This window comes from Maniola hyperantus, chromosome 18 (assembly GCF_902806685.2).
Source record: "Maniola hyperantus chromosome 18, iAphHyp1.2, whole genome shotgun sequence".
NCBI classification, from domain to species: domain Eukaryota; kingdom Metazoa; phylum Arthropoda; class Insecta; order Lepidoptera; family Nymphalidae; genus Maniola; species Maniola hyperantus.
Window position 1 is genome coordinate 2,940,729 of NC_048553.1, and position 20,229 is coordinate 2,960,957.

Here is a 20,229-nt window from a genome sequence, read left to right on the forward strand (position 1 = left end):
ACTTGTATCTGAATTTAAAAAAAAAAAAACGTGCGTCTCGCCAACCAGCTCATCATTTAGAATCCCGGTTGATAACGTACGTATACCAAAGTAACATAGTATATCGTATAAATGCCGCAAATAGTTAATGCGCGTGGCCGCCATTTTAGTGACGTCAGCACTAGACTGAAGTTTCGAGATGATGCTATATTTTTATTGCGGCTGACGTCAAATGACGTCATTTTGATGATAATGAGACATAGTTGCAGCGCAATAGCAATTTGCGGGACTTATACTTACAGCCGTACTCAGAGTCGCTTAATCGTTACTTAAGTTTAGTTAAAACGAGACAAAGCTATATCTCTCACATAAATCTCTCTTTCTCTTTAACTCAATCTTATTGTAACGATTAGCGACTCTGAGTACGGCTGTTAGTCACATAATATAAAAATCTGACAAAAGGATGTCGCTTTATCTTATACGTACATTTTCAGTATTTAATATAAACTATGGATTACGTACCAAGGTTGTTATTTATCAAAAACCATATTATGGCCTCTTACTCCGGAGAAAATATAAAAAAATTAGACTGTACTTTGACCTTTATTACCTGTTATCTCCCAAAGCCACCATGATCCAAACAAACATCCAAATAAACGTTTCTCCCAGTGTTGGGGACTATAGACACAAGAGCTTGTATCGAAGAACTTACAATTTCTAAACGGGTAGACCCATTCACAACTTGCACTTAAAATGATGAATACGTACTGAAAAAATTCCTTTCGAAAGCCAAACTAGTCCCAAAAAACAGCTGCCAAATTTCACCATCCAAAATAACCATCAGTCATACAATTTGTAGGTCCGTCCGTCCGTTGCCAATTACGGGAATTAAATGCAACCAATTTGCTCACACCGTATGAAGCGAGGGATAAATTTAAGGAAGCTAAAAATTATACCTTCGGGCACCAATTTTAGTCTCAGTCTCTATAAATATTATGGCTTATAGTGTTGTGAGAATCTAAATATACTCATATAAAAGGAAAAGGTGACTGACTGACTGATCTATCAACGCACAGCTCAAACTACTGGACGGATCGGGCTGAATTTTGGCATGCAGATAGCTTTTATGACGTAAACATCCGCTAAGAAAGGATTTTTGAAAATTCAACCCCTGTCTTCGTTTTTGCCAGCGTTCTGGTTACACCCTCTATAGTTATACCTACCTACTAAAACATAATATTATTATTACTAAAGTTAAAAAACTACCGCATTTTATATTGAATAATGAATACGTTTTCAAAATTAACCAATGCAATGTACAAACAACTTGTTAACAAGTCAAGCGTCCCAACCTGGGGCAAGACTGCAACTTTTTGCACGCTAGCACTAGCAGTAGATATATAATTTCGCAAATAACTAGGGTTCTCCACATAGCTCATGTCAACTGCATCGCTACAACATGGCCTATTAGCATCGGTCACAGAATATAAATCTGTTATTTATTTTAACAAAATGTTGATGTTGTGAACATGATTCTATTTGTATAGGTTTTAATTAATGTAACAATTTTAATAATTAATTAGTCTACAAACATTTCTACAAATATTGTAAATGCAAAAGTATGGTTGTATGTCTGTCTGTTAACGTTTTACGGCCCATCCGTTTAACAGATTTTGACTAATTTGGTACAGAGTTTCATCCCGCGGTGATAGACATAGGTTACTTTTTGTCCCGGAAAATCGAAGATTTCCCACGGGACTTTTAAAAACCTAAGTCCTGAGGAACCCGAAGGGTTTGAAATTAGTCGGGTATACTCCACGTCTATCGGTCATACGAACTATGTGCCCTGCCCATTGCCACTTCGGCTTCGCAATCCGTTGAGCTGTCGGTTACTCTAGTTCTCCTACGGATCTCCTCATTTCTGATTCAATCACGTAGAGAAACTCCAAGCATAGCTCTCTCCATCGCCTGCCGAGTGACTCTGAGCTTTCTTACAAATAGTTATACTTGAAATTACCTAAATGCTATTTATAAAACAAACAGTTTTTCTTAGTTAAGGTTAAATTATCAAAAGAAATATCTGACGTGCTAAGTACACAGCAAAAATACCTAACAGCCAGTAGGTAGGTAAGTAAGAAATAGGAGAGATGAGAAATATCTAGAGACCGCGCAAAAACAGTGATAGATGTTACACCGTCGTTCAAATTAACACATGTAGCAAAAACTCGTACACTTTAAAACGACCTACAGTACTTGTTGGACTGGATAAAGTCATCAAGCCGTGGACCATTGATATACAACACCCTTGAAGCTAGATACTGCCGTGCAAATCTTAAAAAACTATAATATTAATAATTATGCAAAAGTGTGTCTTTCTTTTTAAATAAAAATGGCGAGCAAACGAGCATGCGGGTCACCTGATGTTAATTGACTACCGCCGCCCATGAACATTTGCAGTACCAGAAGAACCACCCATGCTTTGACGGACTTTCAGGAATTTGTTGGTTGGTAGGTCTATCTGTCACGGCCCATCCATTTTACCAATTTTGACTATAAACCATACGTTTGGGTTACGAACGAGCAGGGCTTTCGAATTTTTTTCTAATTGGGCTTGAAGATCAACATATCATAAATCTTTAAGCCGATGTAACTTTGAAACTACACATTTTTACGGAAATCGGTCAAACCGCAGATACAGATACCTATTTGTTTCTAGAACGTATCTACAAAATTTCATTGATATTCAAATCAGAACCACACTACGTTTGTATGGAAAGCGCTGGGGAGCGCTGTAGCATTACTTTTCTTACTATGTTTCGTATATGTGTCCAAACTATTTTTTAATTTTTGATTTGGACAAGATCTTTTTTTGCACAAGACGAATGATGGGATCTTTAATATTCCTATATCAGTACAAGGGGCTGAAAAACTTGGTGACTATTTTCATTCATGTTTACGTCTAGAGAGCGCAGACTCCCCGTGCGCTCAGTTTATTGACAACATAAATACGGCCAGTGTCGGCGTTTGGGCTACGAACGTGCAGAGCTTTCGAATTTTTAACTTTTTATACCTAGCATTTTTATTCCTATATGTCCAAACTCTATTTTAATTTTTTATTTGGACAAGATCTTTTTTGCACAAGACGAAGGAATGATGCTCTTTCTAATTACAGTTCTTTAATATTCCTATATCAGTAGAAGGGGCAGAAAAACTTGGTGACTATTTTCATTAATGTTTACGTCTACAGAGCACAGACTCCCCGTGCGCCCAGTTTATTGACAACATAAATACGGCCAGCGTCGGCGTTTGGGCTACGAACGTGCAGAGCTTTCGAATTTTTAAAGTTTTCTTTATTGTTTTTATCTCGTTCACCTTGTTCGCTGTCTAGTTCGTATTTTGGATCTTTTAACGGGGATAAATGTAGGTGAATCTCTGAGCTTACGTTCAGTTTTATGTTTGTGTAATCTTGCTCTAAATTTTCTAATTCTTTTGGTAAGAAATTTCTACTAGTCACTATACGCGTGAATTTTGGGTCATGTTGCATGGGTATCTCAGGTACTCAGCTGCTCGATTCAAGGGCGGCATGCAAAAAAGCTGTGATAGCCTAGTGGTTAGGACGTCCGCCTTCTCATCGGAGATCGGGGGTTCGATCCCGGGCACGCACCTCTAACTTTTCGGAGTTATGTGCGTTTTCATTAATTAAATATCACTTGCTTTAACGGTGAAGAAAAACATCGTGAGGAAACCTGCATGCCTGAGAGTTCTCTATAATGTTCTCAAAGGTGTGTGAAATCTACCAATCCGCACATGGCCAGCGTGGTAGACTATGGCCAAAACCCTTCTCACTCTGAGAGGAGACCCGTGCTCTGTAGTGAGCCGGCGATGGGTTGATCATTTACATGAACTGAAAAAGAAATGGAAATAGAAAGATTTTTAACCACATAAACTTTTATAAGTGCTTTTGAATTGTCAAGTGAATCTACTACTACTGGTTCACTGGTACCACTGGTTCACTGGTATTACTGGTTCACTGGTACCACTGGTTTAGAAACTCCTTCCTGACGAGAAACACCAGTGAGAAATAAGGGTTTTTTTTTTTTTTTTTTTTTAATAGGAAGCCAACGGTACCTATACAAAGAAAACTAATTCCTATGACGACTTATATAAACTTAGGACTACTTATCTATGTATACTCACTTACAGGCTAACTCAACATGCTTAATCTAGAACTTCTAAATAGTAAAACTTAAACTAAGACAAGGGTTTAAACAGTACTGTAAAGTTTACTAAATTATTGTGTAGATTTTAAATTTTTTGCCGCAATTTTTTTAAAGAATATTCGCCATGTTAAACATGACTAATCTCTTCTCTCCTCCAACTCAGCATTCAGCTTGCAGTATTGAGGCTTCAGAAAATTTTACAAATTTTTCTGAAATTTTTTACTTTATGTGGTAATTATAACACGAATACTACTACTACTATTTTCATTAGTACGACCTATCTAGTTAGTGTTTATTTATTTATTTATTTTTAAATAGATATAGCGAGCAAACGAGCAGGCGGGTCACCTGATGTTAAGTGATTACCGCCGTTCATGAACATTTGCAGCACCAGAGAAACCGCCGATGCGTTGCCGGCCTTTTAGGAATTTGTTGGTCCGCTCCTTGAATAACCCCATGTTGTAATCTAGTGGGAACACCGCCGATGGGAGTTGGTTCCACAGTTTGCATGTGCGTGGAAAGAAGGATCTGTCACAGTGGACGGTCGAAGTGCACCAGACACCCAGGTGGTGAGGGTGAAATTCCTTCCTTATAATAAAAGTTATGCACATATTTAGTAACAATCACCTCAAGATCTTGGAATTAAATTTAGAAATTGTTATCTTTCAGTTTAATGGTTTCAAAGCAATTCAAGGAATTAAATGGATTTATTTAGGTAGTTAGGTCTTTGATTTTAATCAAGCTCAATATTTCATTAGATCATGAATATTTTATTCAATTTGATCTAGAAGGTTGATTATAATTTGAATTACTCTTATCCAAGGATAAATATTATGTTTAAGAAATTAATGTAGGTACCAAATTAATAGTTTCTATAGTATTAAAAGATTTTTAACTACTACAATTAGATAATGATTTATCTCTTTGAGGAGCTGGTCTTTGAAGATAATATAATAAGCTGGGAAACTTTCTCTTTAAACTCGATGAATATTCAAATAATAATTATTTCATAGCCACAAATACACTGAAATTCACTTCAAATGAAATGTAAAAATGCTATAACGGTGAAGGAAAACTTCACAAGGAAATCTGCTTACATGAGAGTTTTACTTATGTTCTCAAAGGAGTTTGAAGTCAACTTATCTGCACTTGGCCAGTGCAGCGTGGTGGACTACGGCCTAAACATTTCTGATATTGAGAGGAGACTCGGGCTCAGTATACCTAGTGGTCCAGCGATGGGTGGAGATGAATATGATTATGATAGCTGTTATAATAAATTAATATTCACGGGTAACGTTAAAGAAATTTAACTAGCATCAAAGTTGGCAAATTCTAACCCCCGGAAAACTCGTTATGCTAAATCGGAACCCGGAATTTCCGTTCCTTCCTGTTCCAAAACTCATGTTGGTGGGACGTGTTCCAATTTTAATTACAATGATATTATGCACTCACGTACCAAAATTCGATTCAGAATTCAAATCGAACCACGTTCGTACAATTATAACTACTGTGTGTAACTTCCAAGTAATCTCTAGGCCCCTTTATAGTAGAAACGTTAGTTCATTATTCAAGTTTACAACTTATACTGTTGTTATTACGAACAAGTCTTGAATAAATTATTCATTTGAAATTTGTTCAAATCTGAAATTGATTTTCTGTCGGAGTTTAACTAAGTCTAATAGGGTCTTGGACTGTAGTAATAAAATGACATGATTTTTTGTATAGCGGTAGGTTATGGTACTAGAATACATTAAATAAAGAGATTAACTTAAAAATTATGAAAATCAAGTGTATCAAAAATATTTAAACGTACATTTTGGTACATCCATTCTAAATATATTTGTATTTTTACTTAAAATACTACACTCTAAACAGATATTGTAGAACAGGTACTGACTCTATTTTCATTTTATCACTAACATGAGATGTCACATTAACATCTCCACTTCTAATAGATTCTCAGGTCTACGGGATTCCTTGTAAATTGGCGTGGTTAGAGATCTTATTAAGTCTCCCAGTTTTTACAGATACCTACTGACTCCAAACGTTCATTACAGTTATTACTAGTACATATTTTCATTTTATCACTATCATGAGATCTCACATTACCATCTCCACTTCTAATAGCTTCTTAAGTCTACGGGATTCCTTGTAAATTGGCGTGGTTAGAGATCTTATTAAGTCTCCCAGTTTTTACAGATACCTACTGACTCCAAACATTCATTACAGTCATTACTAGTACATATTTTCATTTTATCACTAACATGAGATCTCACATTAACATCTCCACTTCTAATAGCTTCTTAAGTCTACGGGATTCCTGGTAAATTGGCGTTGTTAGAGATCTTAATTAAGTCTCCCAGTTTTTATAGGTACCTACTGACTCCAAAAGTTTACTAAAGTTATTACTGGAACATATTTTCATTTTATCACTACCATGAGATCTCACATTAACATCTCCACTTCTAATAGCTTCTTAAGTCTACGGGATTCCTTGTAAATTGGCGTCGTTAGAGATCTTAATTAAGTCTCCCACTTTTTAGACCGGCGACGTCGTGGCCCGCGGATGGTCGAGACTCGATGTTTTGTTTCGGATCACGGGTTTGAATAAATATTAGGGATTTTTTGTTATACTCGATGATTTTGTCAAAAATGTCGATGATATTTTCTAGATCTTCTTTTTAGTGGACATATTCCTGGATAAATTTACGTTTCACTTTTATATCATGCAGCTTATTGAATGGACTAAGAGCCCGTGAGGGCCAGACCTTCGTTATTTAATAAAAGCTGAAAGTTTCTATGCGCATTGTCTTCAACACAATCCATACCTATTCCATACTATAATATTATAAGTGCGTATGTCTATCTGTTTGTCTGCTATCTTTTCACGACCCATCTGTTTACCTTACCGATTTTGATGAGATTTGTGGCACAGAGATAGATAGTATCCCAGGGGCGGTCATTGCTTACGTTTTATTCCTAAACATCAAAGAGTTTCCACGGGCATTCACAAACATATTTGGTAGGTATGACGAACTCCCTAGCGCAATGGTAAGTGCTGTTGTCTTATTAGTGGGAGATCCCGGGTTCGATTCCCGGTAGTGGTTTCGCATTTTATAATTTCTAAATTTCTGGTCTGGTCTGGTGGGAGGCTTCAGCCGTGGCTAGTTACCACCCTACCGGCAAAGCCGTGCCGCCATGCAATTTAGCGTTCCAGTACGATGTTCGTAGAGCGTTCCAAAACTGCCATACCCCTTCCAGGTTAGCCCGCTTTTATGTTAGACTGCATGATCACTTACCACCAGGTTTACAGTCAAGGGCTAACTTGTATCGGAGTTTTTAAAAAAAGTACAGAAAAAGCATCATGGAAACGAATATAGGCTATTTTGAATAAAAATCTAAATATATAAAATAAAAAGGTGACTGACTGGCTGATCTATCAACGCACAGCTCAAACTACTAGACAGATCGGGCTGAAATTTGGCATGCTGATAGCTATTATAACGTAGATATCCGCTAAGAAAGGATTTTTCAAAATTCTACCCCTAAGGGAGTGAAATAGAGGTTTTAAATTTATGTAGTCTACTCGGACGAAGTCCATAATAAAGTGAAAATCAAGAAACATAAGAAATAGTTATAAAATCAACAAAATTTAAAGTGAAAACTTATAACTTTTCTATTTGGAAGTTAAAAGCCAGCATACTAAATAAATGTTTGCCCTCAATACAAATCGGGGATGGAATTCGTGAGAGCGGCGGGGGCGGCCCGGCTAATCCGACCCGTTAAATACCTATAGATTTCAACTATTTTTTAGGCAACTTTTGTTATTACTTCTGTTTTATTACGTAATAGCTTAGTGTTTAAGACGTAGATCTTCTTTTCGGAAAGCAGGGGGGTTCAATCCTGGGAACAACAAACCTCTAACTTTTAGAAGTTACGTGCATTTCAAGATGGTGAGGAAACCTGCATAGTTAACTTACTTCAAAAGTTGAAACTACAAATTATTTGTTCAGAAAGACATTTTATTTTTTTTGTGTAGTTATCACAAACTCACAGTTTTCAGATTTTTCCCTTTACGTGTGCTAGGACCTACCCATCCTTTCATAATTCTAGGTCGACGGGACGTACCCTATAGGTTTCTTGACTGAGACAACGAAGTGAACCCTTATAGGATCCTTTTTATTTTGAGGTTCGTAACCCTAAAAAGGAAAACCTGACTGACTGACTGACTGATCTATCAACGCACAGCTCAAACTACTGGACGGATTGGGCTGAAATTTGGCACGCAAATAGCTAGACGTAGACATCTGCTAAGAATTTTACAAAGTATCTTTTCATGAGTATTTCTATCTTCTTTTTGTTCCTATTCTACTCCCTTTACAACCTCTCGCACTGCCAAGGGTCACTGGTAGAGATCTCTTATAGAGATAAGTGCTTCCCTGTCCACTTTTGCTCTGCTTTTATCTTTACTGTAAATATTTTTGGTACAAATAAAACAAAAGGATTTTTGAAAATTCATCCCTAAGAGGGTAAAATAGGGGTTTGAAAGTGTAGTTCACGCGGAAGAAGTCGCGGGAATAAGCTAGTAAGTATATTAATATTTTTAATCAAGCAGACCACAAAGTCACAATGGCAGCCAGTATTTCCGCGTCAGCGCAAAACCGCGGGGATTCACAGGGTGTCCCATTAATCCATGCCGCGTACCGTGACGGACCAGTTTGTTACACTACACAGTTTCACGTGCATCTATTCTGCTGTATGGACGTAAACATTTATTGCAGGCAGTATCCATTTCATCATCATCATCATCATGGTTTTTTAGGATTCCGTACCCGAAGGGTGCGAACGGGACCCTATTACTAAGCCTCCGCTGTCCGTCCGTCTGTCTGTCAGCGGGCTGTATCTCGTGAACCGTAATAGGCTTAGTCTGCCGCGCTGGCCTAGTGGAGATTGGCACACTTTTGCGAATATTATGGAGAACTCTCAAGGATGCAGGTTTTCTCACGATATTTTCCAAGTGATACCTAAGTAATTTCATAAAACACTCATACTCATTACTCTGAAAAGTTAGAGCTGCGTACCCGGGATCGAACTCCCGATCTCCTGATTAGGAGGCAAACATCTTAACATCATCTAGCCAATTATAACGACTTTCAATTATGAAAATCAGTCATGAATGAACCATTGCCAATAATATTATGACATAGATATTTTACAAAATAATGCAGCAAAATCGTTTCACTTTATAAGCAAGATATTTAATTGAACTACTTTCAACTATTGTCGTACTTGAACATACTATTCACTATTATCCAACATCGAAACGATTCAATACGTTCTGGCTCCAATTTACTCATATTATCCATTGGAATTATCATCCATACATACATCGAGAACATAAATCAGACGGTCAGGAACTATCGAGTTTAAACGGAATTCAGCTTCAAGGAGTGGAGAAAGACCAATAGATTTAGACGACCTAAGACGTTGAGTGACATTCCTAAGAGAAGACTTTATTCTAGCCTCTTTCCAATCCTAAGCGTTTTAAAGTTTCAGCCGGGGGACAACTGTGAGCTTAGTATTAGATTTTATGAAAATACTTCTCACTACCGATGGTAATATTCATGCGTCGAAACACAATAACGTCTCAACTCTCAAGGTAGAATTGACGTAAATTCCCTTGATTTAAAGTCAAAAATTCAGTTGCATCGATTTTAACATCACAAGGTTTTCCGCGTGGAACGCTGACTGACTAGCCCATGAAACTAAAGTGTTTCGATAGTCGAATTCTATCAACGTTGGTGAGGTGTAAAATCTTATTTAAAGTTACTGCAAATCTGTATCTGTAGCAGCTACATAATTATGTACCTACTCGCGGAGCAAACTTCATCTAGATCAAAGCAATGCACGTAACAACGTTGCAGTAGAATTTGCGTTAAAGAAAGCAACAAAAAAGGTAGAACTGTCACATCATTAGTTCATGCCCACTTTAATTACACCTAATGGTCCAGTTTTTACCAATTGGTCCTATATTTTGACAAAGGAGACCATAACGTTTAGTTTATCGTTACGGAGTCTTACTCCTCGGGTAAGGCTTCGTCACTTTTTGGTCCAAGCATCTCAAATACATCTAGACTCAATATGCGAGCTTCCGAAATTGTTGCCAAGATTCCCCATCCCTATAAGTGTTCCTCTCTCCTAAAATAAAGGGGTACCGGGTATGGTACTGTAAGTTCACACTATGCACTTTTGCGACTAAGTTTTTGTTGCATTCCTGTACACAGCACAATACACGACCTATGACAATCTCATACAGTAAAAAGTAAAGTCATGAGTCACTCACTGACTGACTCATCAACTCGTCAGCGGATGTCTACGTCATGAAGCTATCTGCATGCCAAATTTCAGCCCGATCCGTCCAGTAGTTTGAGCTGTGCGTTGATAGATCAGTCAGTTATATTTAGATAAATTTTGATTTTGATTTTAATTTTTTGAGTTTATCGATTTAGCTTCAGCAATACTTTCTAGTTTATTCTTGGCGGCCATGCTAGGAAAGGACTGGTGTGACCCAAGCCTTGGAAGACGTGCCTTCGGTTACGGATACCGTCTTGGCATGGCTCTTGGCATGCTTGGCAGTACAGATCAGTCTATCTAGAGCGTGCCAACTGCCAACCTACATTTTGGGGGATGAATGCGTAAAAAATTAGGTTATGGAGCTGTTTTCGTCTCCCGTGGAAAGTCGTTTTGCGAGAATTTGCGACATTATAGCTTTTTATTGCTAATGCTTATAGAGCTTATTTTGTTGAAACTGTGGGGTTGCATATTGCTAGATATGCGTTTTCTCTTATGCCAAAACGCGTTTAATTTTCATACCTATAAGTTTTCGTTAAATTAGGGATGACTTTAGGTATACCTACTTCACAATCAAATGAGCCTCAATAGCTCAACAGGTAAAGGAGTGGACTGAAAACCGAAAGGTCGACGGTCCAAACCCCGCCCGTTGCACTATTGTCGTACCTACTCCTAGCACAAGCTTTACGCTTAGTTGGAAGGGGAAGGGGAATATTAGTCATTTAACATGGCTAATATACTTTAGAAAAAAAAAAACAAGCGCTGATTTATCTAAATAAGTAAAAGGAAAAGATGACTGACTGACTGACTGATCTATCAACGTACAGCTCAAACTACTAGACAGATCGGGCTGAAATTTAGCATATGTAGATAGTTATTATGACGTGGGCATCCGCTAAGAAAGAATTTTTGAAAATTCAACCCTTACGGGTTACGGGTGTGAAATAGGGATTTGAAATTTGTGTAGTCCACGCGGACGAAGTCGCGAGCATAAGCTAGTTATCTCATAAAAAGAACCCTGATAACTTAAGTAATATTTCAAATGAAATACTATCCACGTTCTTAATGGATTCGCAAATAAGTAATAAGCGAGAATAAATATTGGAATCAGCTAAATCCTGGTAGGTGGTCGATAAATAAAATAAAAACTGCCTGCCGCGTAACCCGCTGGAGTGTTATTGCTGTTTAGTGCAAACGATAAACCAGAAAAATGGTTTACACGCACTGGGGGAAGATAAATAAATAAAAATCTTTTTTATTCGAATAAACTTTTACAAGTACTTACGAATAGTCGGATGCATCTACCACTGGTTCGGAATGCCTTTCCTACCGAGAAGAACCAGCAAGAAACTCGAGATGGATTTTGTACAAGGAACCGAAAGCTTTTTTTTTGCTATAATACGCTAAAACAGACAAATATATAATATATATTTGTCTGTTTTATCTGTGAGAGCGGGTGCACAATAATATTATTATTGTGCACCCGCTCTCACAGATGCGGGAAAAGCCAGCCAGCAAGCATACAATACGCACTACCACCACGCAACACCACCTCGCAACACTACACTAGAGGTGGTTTTTCTTATTTCTAGAATATTTTAGCGGTAGGAGTGTGGGCGGTGCATATTGCATGTTGCATCATTTATGTAGATTTGCCTGTTTTAGCAGATTATAGAAAAACTAGATGATGCCCGCGACTTCGTCCGCGTGGATTTAGGTTTCTTAAAATCCCGTGGGAACTCTTTGATTTTCCGGGATAAAAAGTAGCCTATGTCCTTCCCCGAGATGCAAGTTATATCTGTACCAAATTTCGTCAAAATTGGTTGAACGGATGGGTCGTGAAAGGCTAGCAGACAGACAGACAGACAGACACACTTTCGCATTTATAATATTAGTATGGATAAGCTTTCGGTTCCTTGTGTACCTACATACCTAAGTTCCGCAGTATATTTTTTTAAAGAATATTAGCTCTGTTATAATATGACTAATGTTCCTAGACATTTTGAGACACTAGACGTTCTGGTAAGTGGACCTTGTGAGATTGGATGAAGTACACTGGTAATTTTAGCTCACTAGGCATCCTAGGAGACTAGACATTATCAGCCTGAGCGTAATATTTTCTTTTCCCCTCCAACTAAGCGTAAAGCTTGTGCTAGGAGTAGGTACGATAATAGTGCAACGAGTGGGGTTTGAACCGCCGACCTTTCGGAATTAAAGTAAGTTGAGTACAGATATAGCTTGTCTTCATGTCGTATTAAGCGTAAAGCTTGTGCTAGGAGTAGGTACGACAATAGTGCAACGGGTGGGGTTTGAACCGCCGACCTTTCGGAATTCAGTCCGCTCCTTAAATGTTAAGTAAAGCTACAGACATAGCTTGTCTTCATGTCGTATTGGTATTGTAAAGTACCGAGACCACTAATCCGTATTGCGTGTAAACCCTTAGCTACCGGAAAACAAGCGACGCCGCCGCATTAGCCAGGCCGGGGCTAACACCAGGGCAAACATGACAACATGTACCCTCTTAGAGGTAAAACGTTTGATCACGTACAAAACAGTGCCGTGCAGCTCATAGAAGCATAAACACACTGCTTACCCTCATTGTAATAAATCAATGCTTATTTTTCATTATAACCTGCCGTAAAATAAGTTCATACCTAAATGCATACCCTGGCTTGAACTCCTATGCACGCCACTGGTACAGAGTATATTATAACAGTGAGGCAGAGACAAAAAAGCTAAATGGTCACTCTTTGCATGCCAAGTGCGAGTCAAACTCACGCACCGAGGGTTCCGTACTCGGGTCTTTTTTCGACACTTTGCACGATAAATCAAAAACTATTATACATAAAAATAAATAAAAATCTGTTTTAGAGTGTACAGGTAAAGCCCTTTCATATGATACCCCACTTGGTATACCAAGTAATCTTACTTTAAAAGTTGAAAATACTAATTATTTGTTCATGAACACATTTTAATTTTTTTGCGATGTAACCACAAATTCACGGTTTTCAGATTTTTCCCCTTACGTGTGCTATTAAGCTAACCAACCTGCCAAGTTCCATGATTCTACGTCAACGAGAAGTACCCTATAAGTTTCTTGACAGACACGACGAACAGACAGACAGACAAACTAGTAACTAGCCACGGCTGAAGCCCGCCACCGGACCAGACCAGAAATTTAGACATTATAAAATTCCAAACCCGTGCCGGGAATCGAACCCGGGACCTACGACTCATAAGACAACAGCGCTTACCACTGCGCCAGGGAGGTCGTCAAAGTAAGTACCTACTAAGTACTTACCTTCTGATGCCCGTGACTTCGTCCGCGTGAAATTAGGTTTTTAAATATCCCGTGGGAAATCTTTGATTATCCGGGATAAAAAGTAGCCTATGTCACTCTCCAGGTCTTTATCTATACCCATGCAAAAAATCAGGTCAATCCGATGCACCGTTGTGACGTGATTGAAGGACAAACCAACAAACATACACACTTTAACATTTATAATAAGGGTACCTACTGATGTCTTGAGCTTTGTATTGGATGTCTTACTATACTTCAAGTAACAGTCAAGTAGTCTTTACCACAAATAGGTACAATACTTTGTAGGGTATCGGAAAAGAAATCATGAACAAGTACTGTATCACAAGGAAAATAATATAATAATAGGAACCCTTTTACCCTTGACTTCGAAAGTACTCGAATTATAAGAAACTATCAAACATGATAAATAAGCTCGAGAGTTAGTTTTTTGGTTTGGTTGAATTTAAGTGTTACCTGTTTATTCACACCTCAGCAAGACTAGGTGTGGCCAGTTACATCTAACTAAACAGCATAAGGGATGATTTATGCTAACACGTGGCGGGCGCGAGCCGTGCCATTAACGAGGCGCGGACGAGGCATGGATTTAAAACATCACGAATATTTTATATGAAGCCGTTTATGTTTCACCGTGTGGCGTCCGTGATGCGTCGTGTTTCAACAACAACAACTACAACTAGGTGCACTTAACAAATACCCTCAAAAAATGGGTGGTAAGAGTGAGATCTATAGAGCGCACACTGAATTAGCTTAGACTTAAGATAGAGTTAAAACGAGACAGAGCTATATTTCTCACATAAATCTGTCTCGTTTTAACTCAATCTTAAGTCTGAGCAAAGCCAAAGTGCGCTCTCAATCACATCTGATTAGCTGACACTCTCACTTTTAGCTAAATTGTTCTGTAACAGCAAGAATAGGTACCATATTTAATTTAACTACTAATTTTGTTTGTTAGTTTGTATGTAACTTTCTCGTATAATATTATAATGTAAGTTGTAATAAGATTACAGCTACCTAACCAGTCGTGCAAACAAATCTAATATATTATTACTTATATTAACAAAATAAATCTCTGAAGAGAAACTAATTAACACGTCGCGAACAGGTATTAATGTGATTACATTCTAGGTATAGGCAAAGAGCCAGCGAGCTCAAATATTGTTTATACATGTACAAAAGCTGTCCTTATCTTATCTAAATATATAAAACGAAAAGGTGACTGACTGACTGACTGATCTATCAACGCACAGTTCAAACTACTGGACGGATCGGGCTGAAATTTGGCATGCAGCTAGCTATCATGACGTAGGCGTCCACTAAGAAAGAATTTTGAAAATTCAGCCCCTAAGGGGGTGAAATAGGGGTTTGAAATTTGTGCAGTTTACGCGGACGAAGTCGCGAGCATAAGCTAGTAAGTATGTGAAGAAAGAAAAGGTGACTGACTCACTGACAGATCTATCAACACACAGCTCAAACTACTGGACGGATCGGGCTGAAATTTGGCATGCAGATAGCTATTATGACGTAGACATCCGCTAAGAAAGGATTTTTGAAAATTCAACCCCTAAGGGGCTAAATTTTGGGTTTGAAATTTGTGTAGTCCACGCGGATGAAGTCGCGAGCATAAGCTAGTAATAGTATATGAAAGGAAAAGGTGACTGACTGACTGACAGATCTATCAACAGTACACACAGCTCAAACTACTGGACGGATCGGGCTGAAATTTGGCACGCAGATAGCTATTATGACGTAGACATCCGCTAAAATAGGATTTTTGAAAATTTAACTCCTAAAGGACTAAAATAGAGGTTCGAAATTTCAGAATTCTACGCGGACGAAGTCGCGGGCATAAGCTAGTTTGCTGTTTGAATATAAGAAACAAGACAGTGAGCTAGGAGCTTTGCTGAATTTAAATCAAAAATGGTAACCATCTCTTACAAGACTATAGTTAGTTATCTTCATAGAAAACTAAGTAGGTAGGTACCTACCTACCAAGTAATATTCTCGTTTTCGTATTAAGACGAGACATATGACTCTTTTAACAGATTTAAACGTGTCCCGTGGAAAAGCGGTGAAACTACAAGATTTCCATCTTACATTTTCTTAATTAGACTATTTACTCGGTTTCCCATTCATAGTGTAGGTACTCCTTTTTATTATAAAGGTGCTCTACGTAAAATATTCACAGTACCTTGCCTCTAACTAATCATCATCATCATGATCAACCCATCACCGGCTCACTACAAAGCATGGGTCTCTAAGAGTGACGTGCGGGTGTGCGAGACATCCCCCCGCCTCATACCCCTATTGCTATCTCGATCTGTCGCGTACTATACTTAGACTCGTGGATTTAGGTTTTTAAAAATCCCTTGAGGACTCTTTGATTTCCCGGAATAAAAAGAAACCTATGTTACTCTCAGATCTTTAACTAGGTATATTAAGGTAAGCTATTAGTTAAGCTGTGATAGCCTAGTGGTTAGGACGTCCGCCTTCTAATCGGAGGTCGGGGGTTCGATCCCGGGCACGCACCTCTAACTTTTCAGAGTTATGTGCGTTTTTATTAATTAAATATCACTTGCTTTAACGGTGAAGGAAAACATCGTGAGGAAACCTGCATGCCTGAAAGTTCTCCGTTATGTTCTCAAAGGTGTGTGAAGTCTACCAATCCGCAAATGGCCAGCGTGGTAGACTATGACCTAAAGTCCTAAACCCTTCTCATTCTTAGAGAAGATCCGAGCTCTGTGATAGACCGGCGATGGATTAATGATGATGATGATGATGAACTTACGTATATTCACACCACTTTATTACCAGACTAGCTGATGCCCGCGACTTCGTCCGCGTGGAATTAGGTTTTTTTAAAAATTCCGTGGGAACTCTGATTTTCCAGGTTAAAAAGTAGCCTATGTCACTCTCCAGGTCTTTATCTATACCCATGCAAAAAATCCGTCAATCCGTTGCACCGATGCGACGTGATTGAAGGACAAACCAACAAACCCACAAACCAATAAACCAACAAACAAACACACTTTCACATTTATAATATGGGTAGTGTTGCCAGTTATTTTATTTCTAGCGTTGCTTTAAATTAGTTGGTAGAAATAAAGTTATTGTCTTGAAGGCTATTTTTAACGTCTTTATATTCGTAGCGTATCAAATACTAAGAAATCATTAGATAAAACTGTCTGTCCGTAACCACCCATAACTACATCTGTATAAACGATCGAAACCACTTAAAAACGTAACGCCGACGAAGTCAAAGTGGCAGTTATAAATAAAACTTGGTTTATTTTTACAACTCAAACCCAAATCGAAAGAATAATAAAAACATACAACAGGTCTGAATTCATAGTTGACAAGAAAGTAGCATCGGGACCGTAGGTACGCTCTGGTCAAATAGATATTTCCAAACGCGCAATCTTTACTGAATTTTAACTCGAGGGACAGAATTTTTATACCTATTTACCAATTACTACTAACAAACTTTTACATCAATATTTCGCCTCTAATTTTATTTAAAAAAAAATATAGCCTGTGTTTAATTAGGAATTTACTCAGGAATAATGTTGCTTTCTACTGGTGAGAGGATTTTCAAAATCGATTCAGGAGTTCCTGAGATTATTAAAACTTTACCTCTATAACATTAGTATAGATAAATATAATAAATTGGTTGTAGACAATAGAGATTGGATAGTTAATTATATAAAAAACCGGTCAAGTGCGAGTAAGAATCGCGCACCGATGGTTCCGTACTACGACTACGGTCGTACTTTTTCGACATTTCGCACGATAAATCAAAAACCATTAGGTATGCATAAAAATTAAAAATAATCTGTTTTAGAATGTACAGGTAAAAGCCCTTTCATAATAATATGATACCCCTACTTGGTATAGTTACCTATCTTACTTTGAAAATTTGAAAATACTAATTACCTATTTGTTCATGAAAACATTTTTTTTTGTGATGTTACCACAAATTCACGGTTATCGGATTTATTCCTTTTTTGTGCCATAAGACCTACCTATCTACCAAATTTCATGATTCTAGGTCAACGGGAAGTACCCTATAGCTTTTCTTGACAGACACGACGGACAGACGGACAGACAAACGGACAGACAACAAAGTGATCCTATAAGGTTTCCCTTTTTCCCTTTTAGGGTACGGAACCTTAAAAACCAAATGCGACATTATTATCTGTAGACGTGCTGTAGACGATAAATTTGGATATACACTACTACTACCACTACTGCACTAGCGCAGCTTATAGTTAACATAAGTGGACATTTCTATTTAACCAAAGCGTAGTAATATAAAAAGCTCTACCTGAATGACGGCCAATCATAGGCAAGGTTTGCGATCAAGCTTTTAAAAGTTATAAATAAGGGGTGGGAGTAGTTCTAAAGTTTATTTGGTTCTGTGTGCTCGTGCCGGAGTGACGCGTCTTCGATTTGTGGAATACACGCGAGAGCTTTGTGAAGTGAGGGTGCGAAGTGATGCAAAGTGAAGTTTTATGGACTTTAAATGACTTGTGCGCCAACATGAACTTTTGGAATTGGATTAGGATTGAGGATTTTTGTGCAGGTTGGTTTTCCGATTATATTGAACTTAAACTCAAACGCAAATTATTTATTCAGAATAGGTAAATTTTTACGCTTCGTGATTGTCAAAATTTTTATTTGTAAGATGTTTTAGTGGTGATAATTATTACGTACTTAAAACTAAAGCTACGAGGGTTCCGAACGGGCCCAGGTTGAAATAGGTTTAATTACGTAAAATTAGTTCCGGAATACTTTTGGAATTGGATTAGGATTGAGGATTTTTGTGCAGGTTGGTTTTCTGTTTTCCGTTTATATATTGAAATAGGAATATTTACGTAAAATTAATACGTTATAATAATATTAGAGTTTAAAGCTTTCCGAAAAACTTAGTAATATAATTTACAAGATAATGCTCACGACTTCGTCCGCGGAATTTAAGTTTTCATAAATACCGTGGGAGTTTTGATTTTCCGGAATAGGAAGTAGCCCATTTCCGTCTCCGGGAGGCAAGTTATCTTTGTACCATCAAATTTTGTCAAAAGTAATTAAACGGATGGGTCATGAAAAGGTCACAGACACACTTTCGTATATCACTACCCATATAATAAATGCGAAAGTGTGTTTGTCTGTTTGTTTATTGGCTTTTCCTTCAATCACATCGCAACGGATTGACGTGATTTTTTGCATGGGTTCAGATGAAGACGTGGAGAGTGACATAGGCTAATTTTATCCCGGAAAATCAAAGAGTTCCCACGGGATTTTTAAAAAACCTAATTCCACGCGGACGAAGTCGCGGGCATCAGTTAGTTTTTACTTTTTACTACACTTATACTTATTATATTAGTGAGTGGGTAGCTATTTACAAATTAAAGCTAATAAAAGCTATTGCAAACTGTTTTCATTAGATTGTAGAGCCATTATCAATATAGTTGTTCTATTTATTGACCTTATAGATAGTTTAGCATTAGCTTAGGCCTTAGAGTAAGAAATAAATGCCTAATAAACTACAGATTTATAGATATAGAAATCTTTTTTTAAATCGGAAATAATTTTTAGGATTCCGTACCTCAAAAGGAAAACCGGAACCCTTATAGGATCACTTCGTTGTCTGTTTGTCTAACATGATTGTCGTGCATAACTCCGAAAATTTAGTGGTGCGTGCCCAAGATCGAACCCCCAACCTCCCAAAAAGAAAGCGGACGTCTTAACCACTAGGCTATCGGCGCTTCTATATATAATTTTAAAGTTAGCTACCTAATTAATAACTTTGAGCGCTTACTGGTCAAGTTTCTATCTTACCTTTACCTTTTTGTTTTTGTAATATCGCCACTGTTTACCCATATTCGCAATAAATAAAATTTGTATCGAATTGAATCGAAACTTAGTTACCAACGGAACTAATTGAAAGAAGGTATATTCTCAGTTTTCTTTCCATTCATCGGACTTTTACTTACATAGTAGTATTTCCTAATATAATAAACTTTGGTTGGATCAAGTTGGCAGCGGAGCTTAAGTCTTGTAATAAATTAATCTTGTTATTGCTCCGGTCGTGTCGGATTTGTTCTAGATTCTCATATATTTCTTGCTACATTATGTTATGAATAAATAGAAAAACATGTTGGAAATATAGATAATTATTATAGCTTAATTAGGTAAACTACCACAACATACCTACAACAGAACAGGTAAATCTTACAAATACAAAACACATACTTAATAGTTTTACTAACATAATTTATACGAACAAAACTAACATAAGATAAAGCGAAAAAGTTATAAAAAAACCGGCCAAGTGCGAGTCAGGCTCGCGCATAATGAGGG

At 37.6% G+C, this 20,229-nt stretch overlaps 1 protein-coding gene across 8 annotated transcripts in view; it reads left to right on the forward strand.

The window, feature by feature from the left end:
* The window catches only part of pxb, a 251,761-nt gene that overhangs the window by 169,183 nt on the left and 62,349 nt on the right, over positions 1–20,229 (forward strand). Inside the window, exon 1 of one of the 8 annotated variants that reach the window (XM_069504615.1) lies at positions 18,660–18,697. The exons of the other annotated variants lie outside the window; for them this stretch is intronic. The gene's annotated coding sequence lies outside the window, so the exon portion shown is untranslated. Of the gene's footprint in view, positions 1–18,659; positions 18,698–20,229 lie in introns of those variants that run through there. 8 annotated transcript variants of the gene reach the window in all.